This window comes from Pleurodeles waltl, chromosome 1_2 (genome assembly GCF_031143425.1).
Source record: "Pleurodeles waltl isolate 20211129_DDA chromosome 1_2, aPleWal1.hap1.20221129, whole genome shotgun sequence".
Classification (NCBI taxonomy): domain Eukaryota; kingdom Metazoa; phylum Chordata; class Amphibia; order Caudata; family Salamandridae; genus Pleurodeles; species Pleurodeles waltl.
Window position 1 is genome coordinate 979,352,851 of NC_090437.1, and position 22,224 is coordinate 979,375,074.

The following is a 22,224-nucleotide window of genomic DNA, read 5'->3' on the forward strand; positions in this document are numbered from 1 at the left end:
GGGTGTGCATCTGTCCTGGTGACAGTGCTGAGACCTCTGTAGTCCACACCAAACCTCATCTCTTTCTTTCCATCCTTAGGGTGAGGTTTAGGAACTAAGATGACTGGGCTAGCCCAAGGACAGTCAGAGGGTTCAACAACTCCTAAATCCAGCATCTTGTGGCCTTCCACTTTGATGCTCTCCTTGACTTGGCCAGACTTTCGATAGATCTTGGTCTTGACAGGTAAACTATCTCCTGTGTCCACATCAAGGGTACACAGGTGAGTCTGTCCAGGGGGTCAAGGAGAAGAGCCCTGCAAATTGCTGTAGGAATTGCCTGCAGTCAGTCTGCTGTTGGGCAGTGAGGGTGTCAGAGTTGACAAATTCATAAACTGACCCATCCTTAGGGTCATGAGAGAGGAGGTCAGGGAGAGGTTCACTCTCTGTTTCCTGATCCTCATCAGCAACCATCAGCATGGTTACTTCAATCCTGTCACAGTAGAGTTTGAGGCGGTTCACATAGATCACCCACTTGGGTGTCCTGCTAGTGCTCAGGCCCCCCAAGTAGGTGACCTCACTCTTTTTCTCTAGGATAGAGTAAGGGCCACTTTATCTGTCCTGGAGTGCCCTGGGAGCCACAGGCTCCAGAACCCATACCTTCTGCCCTGGTTTAAACTCCACCAGTGCAACCTTTTGGTGATACCACTGCTTCTGGAGCTGTAGGCTGTCAAGGTTTTTGGATGTCTTTTCCATGTACTCCGCCATCCTTGAGCTGAGGTCACGTGCACAGTCCACTACATCTTGCTCAGGCTTGTGGAGAGGTCTCTCTCAACCCTCCTTCACAAGTGCAAGTGGTCCCTGTAAGGAAATGCCTTCCTTGGCATTGTTACCCCCTGACTTGTTGCCTTTTGTTGATGCCAGTTATGATTGAAAGTGTGCTGGGACCCTGCTAACCAGGCCCCAGCACAAGTGTTCTTTCCCTAAACGGTACCTTTGTTCCCACAATTGGCACTGCCCTGGCACACAGATAAGTCCCTTGTAATTGGTACCTGTAGGAAGTTGGCTCTGTATGTACTATTTCAAAGTAAGAAATAGCATGCACAGAGTCCAAGGGTTCCCCTTAGAGGTAAGATAGTGGCAAAAAGAGATAATTCTAATGCTCTATTTTGTGGTAGTGTGGTCGAGCAGTAGGCTTATCAGAGGGTAGTGTTAAGCATTTGTTGTACACACACAGGCAATAAATGAGGAACACACACTCAAAGACAAATCCAGGGCAATAGGTTTTTGTATAGAAAAATATATTTTCTTAGTTTATTTTAAGAACCACAGGTTCAAGATTTACAAACAATACTTTAAATGAAAGGTATTTCACTCAGGTATCTTAGGAACTTTGAATTATCACAATAGCATGTACAGTTTTGGTAAAAATGGCAATAAGCTATTTTAAAAATGGACACTGCAAAAATCAACAGTTCCTGGGGGAGGTAAGTAAATGTTAGTTTCACAGGTAAGTACAACACTTACAGGGTTCAAAGTTGGGTCCAAGGTAGCCCACCGTTGGGGGTTCAAGGCAACCCAAAAGTTACCACACCAGCAGCTCAGGGCCGGCCAGGTGCAGAGGTCAAAGTGGTGCCCAAAACGCATAGGCTTCAATGGAAATAGAGGTGCCCCGGTTCCAGTCTGCCAGCAGGTAAGTACCCGCGACTTCGGAGGGCAGACCAGGGAGGTTTTGTAGGGCACTGGGGGGGGGGGGGGTGAGAACAAGCAGGCACAGAAAGCACACCCTCAGCTGCACAGGGGCGGCATGGTGCAGAGTGCAAACAGGCGTCGGGTTCTCAATAGAGAGAGATCAATGGGGAGACCCGGGGGTCTCGTCAGCGATGCAGGTAGGCAAGGGGGGGGCTCCTCGGGGTAGCCACCACCTGGGCTAGGAAGAGGGCCACCTGGGGGGGGTCGCTCCTGCACTGTAGTTTGGTTCCTTCAGGTCCTGGGGGCTGCAGTGCAGTGTGTTTTCCAGACGTCGGGGTCCTTGAAGCAGGCAGTCGCGGTCAGGGGGAGCCTCTGGATTGCCTCTGCAGGCATCGCTGTGGGGGCTCAGGCAGGTCAACTCTGGCTACTCACGGGCTCGCAGTCGCTGGGGAGTCCTCCCTGTAGTGTTTGTTTTCCGCAGGTCGAGCCGGGGGCGTCGGTGCAGAGTGGAAAGTCTCACGCCTCCGGCGGGAAACGTGTGGTCTTTAAAAGTTGCTTCTTTGTTGGAAAGTTGCAAGTTGGTTGAACAGGGCCGCTGTCCTCAGGAGTTTCTAGGTCCTTTGAGATGCAGAGTTGTCCTCTGAGGCTTCAGATGTCGCTGGACCCTGGGGGATGCGTCGCTGTTGCAGTTTTTCTTGAAGTGGGGAGACAGGCCGGTAGGGCTGGGGCCAAAGCAGTTGGTGTCTCCGTCTTCTCTGCAGGGCTTCAGGTCAGCAGTCCTTCGTCGTCTTCAGGTTGCAGGAATCTATCTTCCTTGGTTCTGGGACCCCTAAATACTCAATTTAGGCGTGTGTTTAGGTCTGGGAGGATAGTAGCCAATGGCTAGTAGCCCTGAGGGTGGCTACACCCTCTTTGTGCCTCCTCCCGGAGGGGAGGGGGTCACATCCCTAATCCTATTGGGGGAATCCTCCATCTGCAAGATGGAGGATTTCTAAAAGTCAGAATCACCTCAGCTCAGGACACCTTAGGGGTTGTCCTGACTGGCCAGTGACTCCTCCTTGTTTTTCTCATTATCTCCTCCGGCCTTGCCACCAAAAGTGGGGGCAGTGGCCGGAGGGGCGGGCATCTCCACTATCTGGGATGCCCTGTGGCGCTGTAACAAAGGGGTGTGAGCCTTTGAGGCTCACCGCCAGGTGTTACAGTTCCTGCAGGGGGAGGTGAGAAGCACCTCCACCCAGTACAGGCTTTGTTCCTGGCCACAGAGTGACAAAGGCACTCTTCCCATGTGGCCAGCAAAATGTCTGGTGTGTGGCAGGCTGGTAAAACTAGTCAGCCCACACTGGAAGTCGGGTATGTTTTCAGGGGGCATCTCTAAGATGCCCTCTGGGTGTATTTCACAATAAAATGTACACTGGCATCAGTGTGCATTTATTGTGATGAGAAGTTTGATACGAAATTTCACAATTTTCAGTGTAGCCATTATGGTGCTGTGGAGTTCGTGTTTGACAGACTCCCAGACCATATACTCTTATGGCTACCCTGCACTTACAATGTCTAAGGTTTTGCTTAGACACTGTAGGGGCATAGTGCTCATGCACCTATGCCCTCATCTGTGGTATAGTGCACCCTGCCTTAGGGCTGTAAGGCCTGCTAGAGGGGTGACTTATCTATGCCATAGGCAGTGTGAGGTTGGCATGGCATCCTGAGGGGAGTGCTATGTCGACTTAGTCATTTTCTCCCCACCAGCACACACAAGCTGGCAAGCAGTGTGTCTGTGCTGAGTGAGGGGTCCCCAGGGTGGCATAAGACATGCTGCAGCCCTTAGAGACCTTCCCTGGCACCAGGCGACTGCGACTTGGTGAGTAACCTGAGACGACCCCCCCCCCTGCACTCCCACAGTGACGCCTGCAGAGAGGATCCAGAGGCTCCCCCTGACCGCGACTGCCTGGTAACAAAGAACACGACGCCTGGACTAAGCACTGCACGTGCAGCACCCAGGACCGAAAGGAACCAACCTCCAGTGCAGGAGTGACCAGCAGGCGGCCCTCTTCCTAGCCCAGTTGGTGACTGGCCCGAGAAGCCCGCCTGTGCCCTGCATGCATCGCCTAAGTGACCCCCTGGTCCCTCCATTGCTTTCTATAGCAAACCCAATGCCAACTTTGCACACTGCACCCAGCCGCCTCTGTGCCGCTGAGGGTGTGTTTTGTCTGCCTGTTTGTGTCCCCCCCAGTGCTCCACAAAACCCCCCTGGTCTGCCCCCGAGGACACAGGTACTTACCTGCCAGCAGACCGGAACAGGAGCACCCCTGTTCTTCATAGGCACCTATGTGTTTTGGGCCCTCCTTTGACCTCTGCACCTGACCGGCCCTGTGTTGCTGGTGCAGTGACTTTGGGGTTGCCTTGAACCCCCAACGGTGGGCTGCCTATGCCTAGGAGACTGAACTTGTAAGTGTTTTACTTACCTCACAAACGTAACCATACTTACCTCCCCCAGGAACTGTTGATTTTTGCACTGTGTCAACTTTTTAAATACCTATACTGTGTGTACTACTGCTCTAATTCAAAGTTCCTTACTTACCTGTGTGGAGTACCTTGCATGTTATGTATTTACTTCAAACATTGAATCTTGTGGTTCTAAAATAAATTAAGAAAAGATATTTTTCTATATAAAACCTATTGGCCTGGAATAAGTCTTTGAGTGTGTGTTCCTCATTTATTGCCTGTATGTGTACAACAAATGCTTAACACTACCCTCTGATAAGCCTACTGCTCGACCACACTACAACAAAATAGGGTATTAGTATTTTCTAATTTGCCACTATCAACCTCTAGGGGGAACCCTTGGACTCTGTGCACACTATCTCTCACTTTGAGATAGTATATACAGAGCCAACTTCCTACAGTCCCCGAACAGGGTGGCCAAACAGAAGTTCACAGGGGGGAAACCCTACTCCCTTCTGAGGCACCTCTCTATAGGCGAAAAGCAAGTTTGGAAGAAGGACATTCCATCACCATTTGAGTTTTTCAGGGAGCCCCATGATCATTCCCTTCAATGTCTTGTTGAACCTTTCAACAAGTCCATTGGTTTGTGGATGGTATGGTGTGGTGAAATTGTAAACCACCCTACACACATTCCACATGTTTTAGGTAAGCTGACATGAAGTTTGTACCCCTGTCAGAAACCACCTCCTTAGGAAACCCTACCCTGGTAAAGATACCAATAATAAGGACCTTGGCCACTGCAGGCGCTGTAGTAGACTTAAGGGGAATTGCTTCGGGATATCTGGTAGCATGAGCCACTACTACCAGTATGGAAAATGTCACTTACCCAGTGTATACCTGTTCGTGGCATGTAGTGCTGCAGATTCACATGCTGTAAATATATCGCCATCTAGTGTTGGGCTTGGAGTGTTTTTCTTCGAAGAAGCGTTTTTCGAGGCACGAGATCGAGTGACTCCACCACTCAGTGATCGTGTACATGGGCATCAAGTCCTTGTTAGATTGTTTTCTTTCCGCCATCTGGTTCAGACGAGTTTCCACTCGATCCGGTAAATCTCGATTCGGTAATTCAAAACGTATTCTACTCTTTCTATAATATCATTGTTATTAGTTTCGATCGTGTTTCTATCTATACTCGACCTGATTTAAACTGTCAGGGTCAAATTTCTCGCCCTTACAAAGGCAACACCCTTTAAGGGCCTACTGATTTCCTGAGGCTGTGGGTGGTTCAAGAGGACCCAAAATGTCGACACCAACCCTTTCATAGGGAACCCCCACCACAGGTAGTGGAATGAGGGAGGCTTTTATTCGCAGGTGACACAGGAGTTACAAAACTCCTTCACCTTTTGGAACATATTGGGCCAGTCGAAATGGCTGACAAGCTTATTCCATGTTTTTGTCTGTCTCAGATTCCCAGCTAGGGGGTGTAATGGGCTAGAGTGAGGAGAAACTCCCTAAACTGCTGAGGCACTATCACTCTCCTGTTTGCACCAGGTTTGGAGTCTCTGGCCTCGGAATACAGCACTCCTTCCTCCCAACATACCCTGTGGGAGCCACTGACATCTCCAGTTTCCTGTGCAGCTCCTTGTGCCTCAGGCCTTCAAGAGTGGGACAGGTCTTTTGTCCCTGGCAGAGCTGGTCCTTTGAGGGTCCCCTAGGGCCCAGGAGTTCTACTTGATAAGGATCCAGCTCCATGGACTCAGTTCCCTCAGAGAATAAGACTTCTTCCTGAGAAAAGGAGTCTTGGTTTTGTTGCTGTGTAGAAGCTGGTCCCCCAGTCTTCTTGCCCTTTCTCTTGGAAGGTTGGGCCATTATTCCAGGCTGCAACACTTCTTTTTCACCCTGTGCTCGACTTTGTGCTTTAGTTTTCACACACAACAGTTCAGGGATTCTCAGCATGGCTGCATGGGATTTGAGTTCCACCTCAGTCCAGGCTGAGGACTCCAGATCATTCCCTAACAAGCATTCCATTGGGATTGCAAAATAGACCACTACCTGTTTCAGGCAGGTAACCCCTCCTCATTCCAAGGTCACCATAGCCATGGAAGGACCTTAGTTACAATGCCAGCATTGGTGACTGGATACGTTTTTCCAGCCAGATACTGTCCTGGGGAAACCTGTTTTTCTGTCACCATGGCAACACTGGCATCAGTATACCTCAGGGCTTCTACTTTTGTCCCATTAATCAAGGGATGTCATCTGTATTTGTTCATATTAGGGGGCCAGACAGCAAGAGTGTCAACATCTACCCCACCCTCAGAGACTAAAAAGTAGCTTCAGTGTGAACCTTGATTTGCTCTGGGACAATGTTGATCCCACCTGGAGACTGGCTATAACAGTACTAACTGGAGCAGTGCTAGGGGAATTCTTTTTGGGACAGGCCAAGTCTCCAGTTTGGTGTCCATTCTGATTACAGTTGTGACACCAGGCCTTTTTGCGATCTAAGTCTTTACCCTTGTACCCATGAGAAGATTGTGAAGAGGCTTGGGGTCACCCTCCTGAGCAGGTTTTTGGGGCCCTTGACAAGACTATTTACTTTCATCCTGAGGTGACTCACTACCTTCCCCCTTGGGGATGCTTTGTAACCCCTTTTATTTGGTCACCCCCCAGTGGAACTCTTCGTCACCCTAGTCTTGACCCAATGGTGTGCATTCTTTCCTAATTCTTGGGGAGAAATTGGACCTAGGTCTACCAGATATTGATGCAACTTGTCATCGAAGCAGTTACTTAACAGGTGTTCTTTCATAAACAGATTATAAAGCCCATCATAGTCATGTACTCCACTGCCTGTTATTCAACCATCTAGTATTTTCACTCAGTAGCCTACAAAATCAACCCAGGACTAACGTGAGGTTTTGTGAGCCCCCCTGAACCTAATTCTATACTCCTCAGTGAAGAATCTAAAGCCCTCAATCAGCGTAGCCTTCATGTGGTCTTGGGATTCAGCATCTGCACCGGTGAGTGTGAGGAGCCTATCCCTACACCAGTGGTCTTCAAACGTTTTAATGCTGTGCCCCTCCAGTGAAAATATTTTTTCCCCCCTGTAAGGAAATGCCTCCTTGGCATGGTTACCCCCTGACTTTTTGCCTTTGCTGATGCTAAGTTATGATTTGAAAGTGTGCTGGGACCCTGCTAACCAGGCCCCAGCACCAGTGTTCTTTCCCTAAACTGTACCTTTGTCTCCACAATTGGCACAACCCTGGCACTCCGATAAGTCCCTTGTAACTGGTACCCCTGGTACCAGGGGCCCTGATGCCAGGAAAGGTCTCTAAGGGCTGCAGCATGTCTTATGCCACCCTAGGGACCCCTCACTCAGCACATGCACACTGCCTCTCAGCTTGTGTGTGCTGGTGGGGAGAAAATGATTAAGTCGACATGGCACTCCCCTCAGAGTGCCATGCCAACCTCACACTGCCTGTGGCATAGGTAAGTCATCCCTCTAGCAGGCCTTACAGCCGTAAGGCAGGGTGCACTATGCCACATGTGAGGGCATAGGTGCATGAGCACTATGCCCCTACAGTGTCTAAGCAAAACCATAGACATTGTAAGTGCAGGGTAGCCATAAGAGTATATGGTCTGGGAGTTTGTCAAACAAACTCCAGAGTACCATAATGGCTACACTGAAAACTGGAAAGTTTGGTATCTAACTTCGCAGCACTATAAATGCACACTGATGCCAGTGTACAATTTATTGTAAAATACACCCAGAAGGCATCTCAGAGATGCCCCCTAAAAACATACCTGACTTCCATTGTAGGCTGACCAGTTTCTGCCAGCCTGCCACACACCAGACATGTTGCTGGCCACATGGGAGAGTGCCTTTGCCACTCTGTGGACAGGAACAAAGCCTGTACTGGGTGGAGGTGCTTCTCACCTCCCCCTGCAGGAACTGTAACACCTGGCGGTGAGCCTCAAAGGCTCACCCCTTTTGTTACAGCGCCCCAGGGCATCCCAGCTAGTGGAGATTCTGGCCACTGCCCCCACTTTTGGTGGCAAGGCTGGAGGAGATAATGAGAAAAACAAGGAGGAGTCACCCACCAGTCACGACAGCCCCTAAGGTGTCCTGAGCTGAGGTGACCCCTGCCTTGAGAAATCCTCCATCTTGAGTTTGGAGGATTCCCCCAATAGGATTAGTGATGTGCCTCCCTCCCCACAGGGAAGAGGCACAAAGAGGGTGTAGCCACCCTCAAGGACAGTAGCCATTGGCTACTGCCCTCCCAGACCTAAACACACCCCTAAATTCAGTATTTAGGGGTACCCCAGGACCTATGAAACTAGATTCCTGCAACCTTAACAAGAAGAAGGACTGCTGACCTGAAGCCCTGCAGAGAAGACGGAGCCGACAACTGCTTTGGCCCCAGCCCTACCGGCCTGTCTCCCAACTTCGAAGAAAACTGCAACAACGGCGCATCCAACAGGGACCAGCGACCTCTGAAGCCTCAGAGGACTGCCCTGCACCCAAGGACCAAGAAACTCCCGTGAACAGCGGCTCTGTTAAAAAACCTGCAACTTCTTTGCAACAAAAGAAGCAACTTTAAAGACTTCACGTTTCCCGCTGGAAGCGTGAGACTTTCCACTCTGCACCCGATGCCCCCGGCTCGACCTGCAGAAAACGAACACCTCAGGGAGGACTCCCTGGCGACTGAGAGCCCGTGAGTAACCAGAGACGACCCCCCTGAGCCCCCACAGTAACGCCTGCAGAGAGAATCCAGAGGCTCCCCCTGACAGCAACTGCCTGCAACAAGGGACCCGACGCCTGGAACCAACACTGCACCCACAACCCCCAGGACCTGAAGGAACCGAACTCCAGTGCAGGAGCGACCACCAGGCGACCCTCTGCCTAGCCCAGGTGGTGGTGGCCCCAAGGAACCCCCCTGTGCCTTCCTGCATCGTTGAAGTGACCCCCGTGTCCCTCCATTACTTCCTATCTAAAATCAGACACCTGTTTGCACACTGCACCCAGCGGCCCCTGTGCCGCAGAGGGTGTACTTTCTGTGCCTTCTTGTGTCCCCCCCAGTGTCCTACAAAACCCCCCTGGTCTGCCCCCCGAGGACACGGGTACTTACCTGCTGGCAGACTGGAACCGGGGCACCCCTGTTCTCCATTGAAGCCTATGTGTTTTGGGCACCTCTTTGACCTCTGCACCTGACCGGCCCTGAGCTGCTGGTGTGGTAACTTTGGGGTTGCCTTGAACCCCCAACGGCGGGCTGCCTATGCCCCAGAACTGAGACTTGTAAGTGTCTTACTTACCTCACAATCTAACCAATACTTACTTCCCCCAGGAACTGTTGATTTTTGCACAGTGTCTACTTTTAAAATAGCTTATTGACATTTTACCCAAAACTGTATATGTTATTGCTCTAATTCAAAGTTCCTAACTTACCTGTGTGGAGTACCTTGCATTTTATGTATTTACTTCAAATCTTGAACTTGTGGTTCAAAAATAAATTAAGAAAATATATTTTTCTATATAAAAACTATTGGCCTGGAGTTAAGTCTTGGAATGTGTGTTCCTCATTTATTGCCTGTGTGTGTACAACAAATGCTTAACACTACCCTCTGATAACCCTACTGCTCGACCACACTACCACAAAATAGAGGATTAGAATTATCTATTTTTGCCACTATCTTACCTCTAAGGGGAAACCTGGACTCTGCGCACACTATTTCTTACTTTGAAATAGTATATACAGAGCCAACTTCCTACATTGGTGGATCCGCAGTGGGGTTTAAGACTTTGCATTTGCTGGACTACTCAACCAATACCCGATCACAGAACTAAATTCAAAAAATTGTCATTAGAAACTCTGATTTTTGCAATTTGAGCTATTTTCCTAAATTTTTAAAAGTCCTGCCAGGGCCTTGTGTAAGTACCCGTTAGCATTTCTTTTAGAGTTTAAAAGTTTGTAAAAGTTTGGATTAAGTTCTAGAGATAGTTTTAGATTCTTAAAAAGTATCCCAACTTTTAGAGAAATAATGTCTAGCACGGATGAGATGGTGGTGGAACTCAACCTCACCCCTTACCCTGCATCTTAGGATTTCAGAGTTAAGGACTCTCTGTAAAATAAAAAATATAAAAACTGGATCAAACCCTACCAAAGTAAAGCTTCAGGAGATTTTGGCAGAGTTTGCTAGAGACCACCCCTCTGAAGACAACCTTACAGAGAGGGGGGGGGGGGGGGAACTAGTGACCTGGAGGAGAATTTCCCCCCTCCTGTCCTAGTTAGGGAGCCCAGGGTTTCTCAAACCCTGACTCCACAAGTGATAGTCAGAGATGCTGCTTCTCCCACAGGGGAGATCAGTACCTCTGGAAGCATTGAGGGCAGCCTCAATGAAGATGACCTGTGAGCCAGGATGGCCAAAAGATTGGCATTGGAGAGACAGCTCCTAGCCATAGAAAGGGAAAGACAAGAGATGGGTTTAGCTCCCATCAATGGTGGCAGCAACTTAAATAGGGCCAGAGAGAATACTGACATGCTAAAGATCCCCAAAGAGATTGTAACTAAATATGAAGATGGTCATGACATCACCAAATTGTTCACAGCTTTTGAGAGAGCTTGTGCAACCAGAAAAGTAAACAAATCTCACTGTGGTGCTCGCCTTGTGTTAGTCCCTGTTAGCATTTCTTTTAGAGTTTAAAAGTTTTGTAAAAGTTTGAATTAAGTTCTAGAGATAGTTTTAGATTCTTAAAAAGTATTCCAACTTTTAGAAACATGTCTGCTGCAGAAGAGAAAGTGATGGAACTCAACCTCACCCCTTACCTGTATCTTAGGATGTCAGAGTTAAGGTCTCTCTGCAAAATCAAAAAGATAAAAACTGGTTCAAACCCTACCAAAGTACAGCTCCAGGAGCTTTTGGCAGAGTTTGCTAAAAACAACCCCTCTGATGAGATCTTCACAGAGGGGGAAGCTAGTGATGTGGAGTATTTCCCACCTCCAGTCCTAGATAGGGAGCCCAGGGTTCCTCAAACCCTGTCTCCACAAGTGATAGTCAGAGATGTTGCTTCTCTCAAAGGAGAGTCCAACAGCCTCAATGAAGATGACCTCCTGTTAGCCAGGATGGTCAAAAGATTGGCTTTGGAAAGACAGATCCTAGCCATAGAAAGGGAAAGACAAGAGATGGGCCTAGGTCCCATCAATGGTGGCAGCAACATAAATAGGGTCAGAGATTCTCCTGGCATGTTGAAAATCCCTAAAGGGATTGTAACTAAATATGAAGATGGTGATGACATCACCAAATAGTTCACAGCTTTTGAGAGGGCTTGTACAACCAGAAAAGTAAACAAATCTCACTGGTGCTCTCCTTTGGGAAATGTTCACTGGAAAGTGTAGGGATAGACTCCTCACACTCTCTGGAAAGGATGCAGAATCCTATGACCTCATGAAGGCTACCCTGATTGAGGGCTTTGGATTCTCAACTGAGGAGTACAGGATTAGGTTCAGGGGGACTCAAAAATCCTCGAGCCAGACCTGGGTTGATTTTGTTGACTTCTCAGTCAAAACACTGGATGGTTGGATTAATGGCAGTGGTGTACATGATTATGAAGGGCTGTATAGTTTGTTTATGAAGGAACACCTTTTAAGTAATTGTTTCAATGATAAACCGCATCTGCATCTGGTAGACCTAGGTCCAATTTCTCCCCAAGAATTGGTATAGAAGAAGGCAGACCACTGGGTCTAGACTAGGGTGACCAAGACTTCAACAGGGGGTGACCAAAACAAATGAGTTACAAAGCCTCCTCAGGGGAAGAGAGTGTTGAGACATCCAAGGAAAAAAGTAAAGAGTCTTCTACAGGGCCCCAAAAACCTGCACAGGAGGGTGGGTCCAAAGCCTCTTCACAATCCTCATTTGGGTACAAGGGTAAAAACTTTGATCCAAAAAAGGCCTGGTGTCACAGCTGTAGTCAGCATGGACACCAAACTGGAGACAAGGCCTGTCCCAAGAAAGGTTCCACCTCACCTACTACTCCAGTTAGCACTGGAATAGCCAGTCTCCAGGTGGGATCAACAGTGTGCATAGAGCAAATCAGGGTTCACGCTGAAGCTACATTAGTCTCTGAGGGTGGGGTGGACTTAGCCACACTAGCTGCCTGGCCGCCTAACATGCAAAAATACAGGCAGTAGCTCCTTATTAATGGGACTAGAGTAGAGGCCCTGAGGGATACAGGTGCCAGTGTCACAATGGTGACAGACAAACTGGTTTCCCCAGGACAATACCTGACTGGCCAAACTTATCCAGTCACCAACGCTGACAATCAGACTAAAGTACATCCCATGGCTATGGTAACTTTAGAATGGTGAGGGGTCACTGGCCTGAAACAGGTGGTAGTCTCTTCTGCTATACTGGTTGATTGTCTGCTTGGAAATGATCTGGAGTCCTCAGCATGGGCTGAGGTAGAACTCAAAACCCATGCAGCCATGCTGGGTATCCCTGAACTGGTGTGTGTCAAGACTAGGGCACAGTGCAGAGCTGAGGGTGAAAAAGAGGGGTTGGAGTCTGGAATAATGGCCCAACCCTCCAAGAGAAAAGGAAAGAAGACTGGGGAACCAGCTTCAGCAAAGAAAAAGGAAAAGAACCTCTCTTCTCAGGAAGAAGTTCTATCCCCTGAGGGAACTGAGCCTATAGAGTTGGAACCTTAGCAGGTTGAGCTCTTGGGCCCAGGGGGGGTCCACAAGGGAACAGCTGTGCAAGGGGCAAGAAACATGTCCCTCTCTTGAAGGCCTTGGGCAGCAAGCTGCTGAGGAAACCAAAGGAAATGTCAGTGGAACCCACAGGGTCTATTGGGAAGATGGACTCCTTTACACTGAGGCAAGAGATCCAAAACCTGGTGCCACTAGGAGAGTGGTAGTGCCTCAGGAGTTTAGGGAGTTCATTCTGACCTTAGCCCATGACATTCCACTTGCTGGGCATTTGGGACAAGCCAAGACATGGGAGAGGTTAGTCAACCATTTCTATTGGCCCAACATGTCCCAGAAAGTAAAGGAGTTTTGTGCCTCCGGTGCCACCTGTCAAGCCAGTGGTAATACAGGTGGCCACCCAAAGGCCCCCCTCATTCCACTTCCAGTGGTGGGGTCCCCTTTGAAAGAGTGGGAGTGGATATAGTGGGTCCACCTGAACCTCCCACAGCCTCAGGGAATCCGTATATCCTATTAGTAGTGGATCATGCTAATAGGTTCCCTGAAGCAATTCCCCTTAGGTCCACTACTGTCCCTGCAGTAGCCAAAGAACTCATTAGTATTTTTTCCAGAGTGGGATTTCCTAAGGATGTGGTTTCTGACAGAGGTACCAACTTCATGCCAGCTTACCTAAAACACATGTGGAATGTGTGTGGGGTGACTTACAAATGTACCACACCATACCATCCACAAACCAATGGTCTTGTGGAGAGATTTATCAAGACATTGAAGGGCATGATTATGGGGCTCACTGAAAAACTCTAAAGGAGATGGGATGCCCTTTTGCCATGCCTGCTTTTCGCCTACAGAGAGGTGCCTCAGAAGGTAATAGGGTTTTCCCCCTTTGAACTTCTGTTTGGCCATTCTGTTAGGGTCCACTAGCTCTTGTGAAAGAAGGCTGGAGAGACCTCTCCATGAGCCTAAGCAAGATATAGTGGACTATGTACTAGGCCTACGTTCCGGGATGGCAGAGTACATGGAAAAGGCAAGTAAAAACCTTGAGGCTAGCCAACAGCTCCAGAAGATGTGGTATGACCAAAAGACTGCTATGGTCGAGTTTCAGCCAGGGCAGAAAGTCTGGGTTCTGGAGCCTGTGGCTCCCAGGGCACTTCAGGACAAATAGAGTGGCTCTTAACCAGTGCTAGAGAAGAAGAGTGAGGTCACCTACCTGGTGGACCTAGGCACTAGCAGGATCCCCAAGAGGGTGATCCATGTTAATCGCCTAAAACTCTTCCATGACAGGGCAGATGTAAACATGCTAATGGTTACAGATGAGGACGAGGAAGCAGAGAGTGAACCTCTCCCTGATCTCCTCTCCACTGACCCTAAAGATGGCACAGTAGATGGAGTGATCTACTCAGACACCCTCTCTGTCCAACAGCAAGCTGACTGCAGGCAATTACTCCAGCAGTTTGCTGAGCTCTTTTCCCTAACCCCTGGTCAGACATACCTGTGTACCCATGATGTGGACACAGGAGACAGCCTGCCTGTCAAAAACACAATATTCAGACAGTCTGACCAAGTTAAGGAAAGCATCAAAGTGGAAGTCCACAAGATGCTGGAGTTGGGAGTGATTGAGCACTCAACAGTCCCTGGGCTAGCCCAGTGGTCTTAGTCCCCAAACCTCACACAAAGGATGGCAAGAGAGAGATGAGGTTCTGTGTGGAATACAGAGGGCTTAATTCTCTCACCAAGACAGATGCTCGTCCCATTCCAAGAGCAGATGAGTTAATTGACAAATTGGGTGCTGCCAAATACTTGAGTACCTTTGACTTGACAGCAGGGTACTAGCAAATAAGAATGGCATGGGCAGTACCAGTTTACTGTGATGCCCTTTGGCTTAAAGAATGCCCCTGCCACCTTCCAAAGGTTGGTGAATCAAGTCCTTGCTGGCTTGGAGTCCTTTAGTGCAGCTTATCTTGATGATATTGCCGTCTTTAGCTCCAGCTGGCAGGATCACCTGGTCCACCTGAAGAAGGTTTTGCAGGCCCTGCAAGAAGCAGGCCTCTCTATCAAAGCATCTAAATGTCAGATAGGGCAGGGTACTGTGGTTTACTTGGGACACCTTGTAGGTGGAGGCCAAGTTCAGCGACTTCAACCCAAGATCCAGACTATTCTGGACCGGGTAGCTCCAAAACCCCAGACGCAAACCAGGGCATTCCTTGGCTAGACTGGGTACTATAGGAGGTTTGTGAAGGGATATGGATCAATAGTGACACCCCTCACAGAACTTACCTCCAAAAAAATGCCCAAGAAAGTTAACTGGACCGTGAAATGTCAACAGGCCTTTGACACCCTGAAACAAGCTACGTGCACAGCACCAGTTCTAAAAGCTCCAGATTACTCTAAGCAGTTCATTGTGCAGACAGATGCCTCTGAACATGGGATAGGAGCAGTCCTGTCCCAGACAAAATATGATGGCTGTAGGAAGTTGGCTCTGTATATACTATTTCAAAGTAAGAAATAGTGTGCACAGAGTCCAAGGGTTCCCCTTAGAGGTAAGATAGTGGCAAAATGAGATAATTCTAATGCTTTATTTTGTGGTAAAGTGGTCGAGCAGTAGGCTTATCAGAGGGTAGTGTTAAGCATTTGTTGTACACACACAGGCAATAAATGAGGAACACACATTCCAAGACTTAACTCCGGGCCAATAGTTTTTATATAGAAAAATATATTTTCTTAATTTATTTTTGAACCACAAGTTCAAGATTTGAAGTAAATACATAAAATGCAAGGTACTCCACACAGGTAAGTTAGGAACTTTGAATTAGAGCAATAACATATACAGTTTCGGGTAAAATGTCAATAAGCTATTTTAAAAGTAGACACTGTGCAAAAATCAACAGTTCCTGGGGGAAGTAAGTATTGGTTAGATTGTGAGGTAAGTAAGACACTTACAAGTCTCAGTTCTGGGGCATAAGCAGCCCGCCGTTGGGGGTTCAAGGCAACCCCAAAGTTACCACACCAGCAGCTCAGGGCCGGTCAGGTGCAGAGGTCAAAGAGGTGCCCAAAACACATAGGCGCCTATGGAGAACAGGGGTGCTCCGGTTCCAGTCTGCCAGCAGGTAAGCACCCGCGTCCTCGGGGGGGGGGGCAGACCAGGAGGGTTTTGTAGAGCACTAAGGGGGACACAAGTAGGCACACAAAACACACCCCCAGCGGCACAGGGGCAGCAGGGTGCAGTGTGCAAAGCAGACGTCAGGTTTTGTATTGGATTCAATGGAGGGATACGGGGGTCACTCTAGCAGTGCAGGCAGGGCACAGGGGGGCTTCTCAGGCCAGCCTCTGGCTGGGCTAGGCAGAGGGTCGCCTGGGGGGTCAATCCTGCACTGAGGTTCGGTTCCTTCTGGTCCTGGGGGCTGCGGGTGCAGTGCTTGGTCCAGGCGTCGGGTCCCTTGTTACAGGCAGTCGCGGTCAGGAGGAGCCTCTGGATTCTCTCTGCATGCGTCGCTGTGGGGGTGCAGGGGGGTCGTCTCGGGCTACTCACGGGGTCACCGTCGCCTGGGAGTCCTGCCTGTGGTGTTGGTTCTCTGGATCTCGAGCCGGGGGCGTCAGGTGCAGAGGGAGAAGTCTCACGCTTCAGGCTGGAAGAGTGAAGTCCTTTAAAAGTTGCAAGAAGTTGCAATATTGTTGCTGGTTGTTGAGCAGAGGCGCTGCTCACAGGAGTTTCTTGGTCCTTAGGTTCAGGGCAGTCCTCTGAGGATTCAGAGGTCGCTGGTCCCTGTTGGATGCGTCCCTGTTGCAGTTTTTCGAGTCAGGAGACAGGCGGGTAGGGCTGGGGCAAAAGCAGTTGTCGTCTTCTGTCATCTCTGCAGGGCTTTCAGGTCAGCAGTCCTTTGTTCAGGTTGCAGGAATCTGATTTCCTGGGTTCTGGGGTGCCCCTAAATACTAAATTTAGAGGGTGCTTAGGTCTGGGAGGCAGTAGCCAATGGCTACTGTCCTGGAGGGTGGGTACACCCTCTTTGTGCCTCCTCCCTGAGGGGAGGGAGCACATCCCTAATCCTACTGGGGGAATCCTCCAAAACTAAGATGGAGGATTTATAAAGGCAGGGGTCACCTCAGCTCAGGGCACCTTAGGGGCTGTCCTGACTGGTGGGTAACTCCTCCTTGTTTTTCTAATTATCTCCTCCAGCCTTGCCACCAAAAGTGGGGGCAGTGGCCGGAGGGGCGGGCATCACCACTAGCTGGGATGCCCTGTGGTGCTGTAACAAAGGGGGTGAGCCTTTGAGGCTCACCGCCAGGTGTTACAGTTCCTGCAGGGGGAGGTGAGAAGCACCTCCACCCAATACAGGCTTTGTTCCTGGCCGCAGAGTGACAAAGGCACTCTCCCCATGTGGCCAGCAACTCGTCTGGTTGTGGCAGGCTGGCACAAACTGGTAAGCCCCACACTAGAAGTCGGATTGGTATTCAGGGGGCATCTCTAAGATGCCCTCTGGGTGCATTTTACAATAAATTCCACACTGGCATGTAAGGCCTGCTGGAGGGGTGACTTACCTATGCCACAGGCAGTGTGAGGTTGGCATGGCACCCTGAGGGGAGTGTCATGTCGACTTAGTCATTTTCTCCCCAAAAGAACACACAAGCTGTGAGGCAGTGTGCATGTGCTGAGTGAGGGGTCCCCAGGGTAGCAAAATACATGCTGCAGCCCTTAGAGACCTTCCGTGGCATCAGGGCCCTTGGTACTAGGGGTACCATTTACAAGGGACTTATCTGAGTGCCAGAGTTGTGCCAATTGTGGAAGCAAAGGTACAGTTTAGGGAAAGAACACTGGTGCTGGGGCCTGGTTAGCAGGGTCCCAGCACACTTTCAATCATAACTTGGCATTAGCAAAAGGTAAAAAAAAGTCAGGGGGTGACCATGCCAAGGAGGCATTTCCTTACACCTCGCATGAAAAGCAAGTCGACCATCGGAACTGGGGGACTGGAGGACTGGAAATTTGACCTGGACTGGTGCACGTTAGCAGAGCGAGTGGTATACATGAGAAGGAGTTGCTCAACAAAATGGACCAAAATCTGAGTAAAGTGGAATACCCATAGAGGTGGTTTATGTGCTCCACCCAGCCCCGTGGGGGGCAGAATACTGAAACCAGATATGACCTGATGTTTAGGATGCGCTCTGATTTTAGGGTGGGGTATTATATTATCTGATGTCAGGGATTTTGCTGCCGCAATGTTTTGTTTGTTGTTCTTTTGCAATAAAAATAATTGATAAAATATATTGGCTGAGTAGTCCAGCAAATGCAAAGTCGTAGACCACACCGCTGATCCACCAATGGAGGAAGCTGGCTCTGTAAATACTATATCAAAATGGGATACAGTGCGCACAAAGTCCAGGGGCTCCCCAGAGGCTAAAGTAGATAATACTAATACTATCTTTTGTGGTAGTGTGGTCGAGCAGTTAGGCTTATCAGAGGGTAGTGCAAAGCATTTGTTGTACACACACACACACACACACACACACAATAAATGAGGCACACACACATCCTCAGCACCAAGAACACACCGTCAGCGGCACAGAGACAGCTGGGTACAGGGTGCAAACACAGCGTTGGGCTCCCAATGCTTTCTAACAGGGGGGATCCCAGGGGCCACAAAGATGCTGCAGGCTGGGTCGGGGGGGGGAGGGGTCGCTTCCGGGAAACCACAGGGTGGACAAGGAGGAGGGTTGCCTGCTGAACGTTGCTGGACTGGTGTCGAATTCACCAAGGCCAGAGGGCTGCAGGTGCAGGGGTAACCTTAGGCATTGGGAATCTTCATCCGGTTCTCTTGCAGTCAAGGGGATCCACCGGATTTAGGCTGCAGGCGTCGTCGTGTTGGCCAGGAGGGGTCAACCCAGGGTGGACATAAGGTTAGAATCGCATGGGGACCTGCTCTGGACCGGTGGGCCCCTTGGACACAGGCCATGGACATCGGGTGCAGAGTGGGCAGGACTCGTCGATCCGGGGCAGTTCTGGAGTCCTTTTAGAGGGTGTCTTCTGGACAAGGCCACTGTCCTCTGGAGTTCTTGGTCCTCTGGTGGGCAGGCAGTCCTCTGGGGGTTTGGAGAAGTGCTGGTCATGTATGATACGTTGCCTTTTGGTAGCAGAGTCCTTGCCGCTGCAGACAGACCAGTAGAGCTGGGGCCAATTCAGGTTGTCGCATGGAGTCTTCAATGCTGGGGGCTCGGCTTAGCAGTCCTTCTTTCTTCTCCATGTTGAGGTTGCCAGGAATCTTAGATTTAGGGGCATTGCAGGGGTCAGAGGGCAGTAGCCAATGGCTACTGTCCCTGAGGGTGGTACACCCTTTCTGTGCCCACTCCCTTTGGGGAAGGAGGTACACTCCTAACCCTATTGGTCCCTGCCCTCCAAACCAAGATAGAGGATTCTGCAGGAAGAGGGTCACTTCAGCTCTGGACACCTTAGGGGTGGTCCTAGCTGGAGTGGTCACTCCTCCATGTTTTACCTAATTTTCCTGCTGGACTTGCCACCTAAAGAGGGGCTTTGTCCGGGGAGCGGGCACCTCCAGAAGCTGGAGTGCTCCAGGGCACTGTAAAAGGAGGCCTGAGCCTTTGATGCTCATTGCCAAGTGTTACAGTTCCTACAGGGGGGAGGTGTGACACGCCTCCACCCACAGCAGGCTTTGTTTCTGGCCTCAGAGAGCACAAAGGCTCTCACCCCATGAGGTCAGAAACCTGTCTTTTAGTGGCAGGCTAGTCAGCCCTATACTAAAAGGTTGGTTAAAGTACAGGGGCATCTCTAAGATGCCCTCTGGGTGCATTGTACAATACCTCCAACACTGGTATCAGTGTGTATTTATTGTGCTGAGAAGTTTGATACCAAACTTCCCAGTTTTCAGTGAAGCCATCATGGAGCTGTGGAGTTCGTAATGACAAACTCCAAGCCCATGTACTTAATATGGTCACACTGCACTTACAATGTCTAAGAATAGACTTAGACACTGTAGGGGCATATTGCTCATGCAGCTATGCCCTCACCTGTGGTACAGTGCACCATGCTCGACAGGTGACTTACCGATGGCACAGGTAGTGGTTTGTGGGCATGGCACCCGGTTTAGCTGATGAGGCAGAGCCACAGGTGGTAGTGCTCTTGGTTATTATTGCCCTTGTAGGCTTCTCTGAAAAATCTTCTAGAGTAAGAGGATAAGGGCTGCCTTGGTTGGGAGCTGGACAGTTCAGAGGTTGCTGCTTTATAACCACTTCTAAATGTAGGGCAACGAAAATTGCCTCTATGCGCCCGAAACTGCAGAGAACCCATGGTCTTCATGGTGTCAGTGTCCTTTTTTTTTTTTTAGCTTCTCAAGTGTAGAGTTCACTTGCGGGCCAAAAAGATGTTCCTTGTCAAATGGCATGTTGAGCACCGCTTATTGCGCTTCTGGCTTGAACCTGGAGTACCTAAGCCATGCATGTCTCCTTAGGAATATGCTGGTGTTTACCCCCAGTGCAGCTGTGTCTGCAGCATCTAATGCACAGCATATTGAATTATTCGAGATTGTCTGTCCTTTGGAGACAATCTGTTGACCACATTTACGGTGCTCATGTGGAAGATATTGGAGGAGCTCCTCCATTTCATCCCAGTGAGCTCAGTTGTACCTTGATAGCAAGGCCTGCAAATTGGCAATGCACCAATGGTTTGCTGCTTGTGCAGCAACTCTTTTTCCTGCTGCATTGAGCCTTTTACTCTCCTTATCCGGTGGAGGAGAGTCCCCTGTAGCCTGGCTGTTAGTAAGCTTCCTTGCAGTGGTAAGCACTATCGAGTCTGTTGGGACCCGAGATTTGATATATGGTGGGTCTGAAGGAGCAGGCTTATACTTTTTGTCCACCCTAGGAATTATAATCCTAGAGAGGACTGGCTCTTTAAAGATATCGTCTGCATGACAAATCATTCCCGAGAGCACTGGAAGGAACTGAATATCTTTATGGGTAGCAGTCAAAGTGTCAATTAGAATATCCTGTTCTATTGGGTCTTTGTGCAGTTGAACATTATGAAAGGAAGCTCACCCTTGCTATGACTTGTTGGTAACTGGTAGTGTCTTCTGGGGGGATGGTCAGGCGGGATACAAGTCTGGATCGGGACTGATCATGGGATCGGGGTCGTAGGTATCCCATGGGTCTGGAAATGTACCACCTAGCTCTACCCTCTACAAATAATGGTCAACCCTGAGAGGAGAGATCTCCTGCAGTAGGAGAGGCAGGACAATGAGGAGGGGAAGAGGGTGGAGAAGAAGTTGGAACTGGAGGTGGTGATGAAGGTAGTTGAGGAGGAGGCAGTGGAGGAGGAGGCATAGGCCCAGACAAATAAATGGTGGCCTTGTCCTTCGAGACCTTTTTTGAAGGTGGTGAAGTGTCCAAGGCTTCTTGAAATGATAATTTCCTCTTAAAGGTGAGAGGGTGAGAAGGTGAGAAGCAATAATACGCCCTGCCCCTTCCTAAATGTGGAGGTGGCGTGGTTTAGCATCCCTAACTTCTAAAATCAGCTTGACTGGAGATGGTGTAGTGGCCGGCTGGCTGGAGTCCAGATGCTCCAAAGGAGTGGTCTCCTGTGTTTTTAGTACCAACTTTTTCGGTCAGTGAACCTTTTTGAGTGACGAGGCTGCAGCAGATGTAGGTCAACTCAGAGCCGATGTGCTCGGTACCAAAGGTCTGGTGGAAGACGTTCGGACCGAGGTGGAAGAGGTCGATGTGGAGGACAGAGGTACAGTCTTGACTAGTTTAAGTGCCCCCAGCCAAGACTGAGCATGGCCTGGTGGTCTTTTAAAGTCTTGGTATGGACAGGAAGGGTCACAGCATTCACAGGCTGTGCCGGTGTGACGTCCTGTCTCTCTATGTGGACTGAACGTCGGACTGCGAGTCCTGAATGGAGAAGGCCTTCTCCTGTTCTGGTTCCTCCTGTGCATGTTCTTCCCCAAATAGGTCCAGGTTGTCTTCTGGGGATTTGTGTGCCCTCTCTAGCCCACATGCTCTTTGATCTCGAAGGGTCTTCTTTGATCTGCAAGCGTCGCAGGTAGGATCCTGGTGATCGGGAAAAAGACACAAATTACACACCTAATGATGATTGGTGTGGGGTAATTTGGAGTGGCACGGAGGTCAGAAACGAAACCGTGTCCGTTCCATTAGATCAACATTACCTTTGGTGCTGCGTGGAGTAAGGCCTGAAACCAGATGAGGCCTGCCCAGAAGGGAGCACAGTCAGAACTGGACCCATCAAATAAAAGTACAAACGCAGAAGATGGAAACTTGCGATCAGAAGGACAATACAGTTCAATGTAAGATATACAGAAGGAAAGTTTCGTACCAGTGCTAACAAATACACGTCCGAACCCGAAGGCTGAGAAGCAATCCCACAAAGGACTCGATGCCCATGAGCAGTATCATCGAAAAGGAGGAG

The 22,224-nt window shown here is 49.5% G+C and overlaps 1 protein-coding gene across 2 annotated transcripts in view; it reads right to left on the reverse strand.

The window, feature by feature from the left end:
* Positions 1 to 22,224, reverse strand: part of DCUN1D4 (defective in cullin neddylation 1 domain containing 4) — a 227,473-nt gene that overhangs the window by 124,520 nt on the left and 80,729 nt on the right. The window lies entirely within an intron of this gene.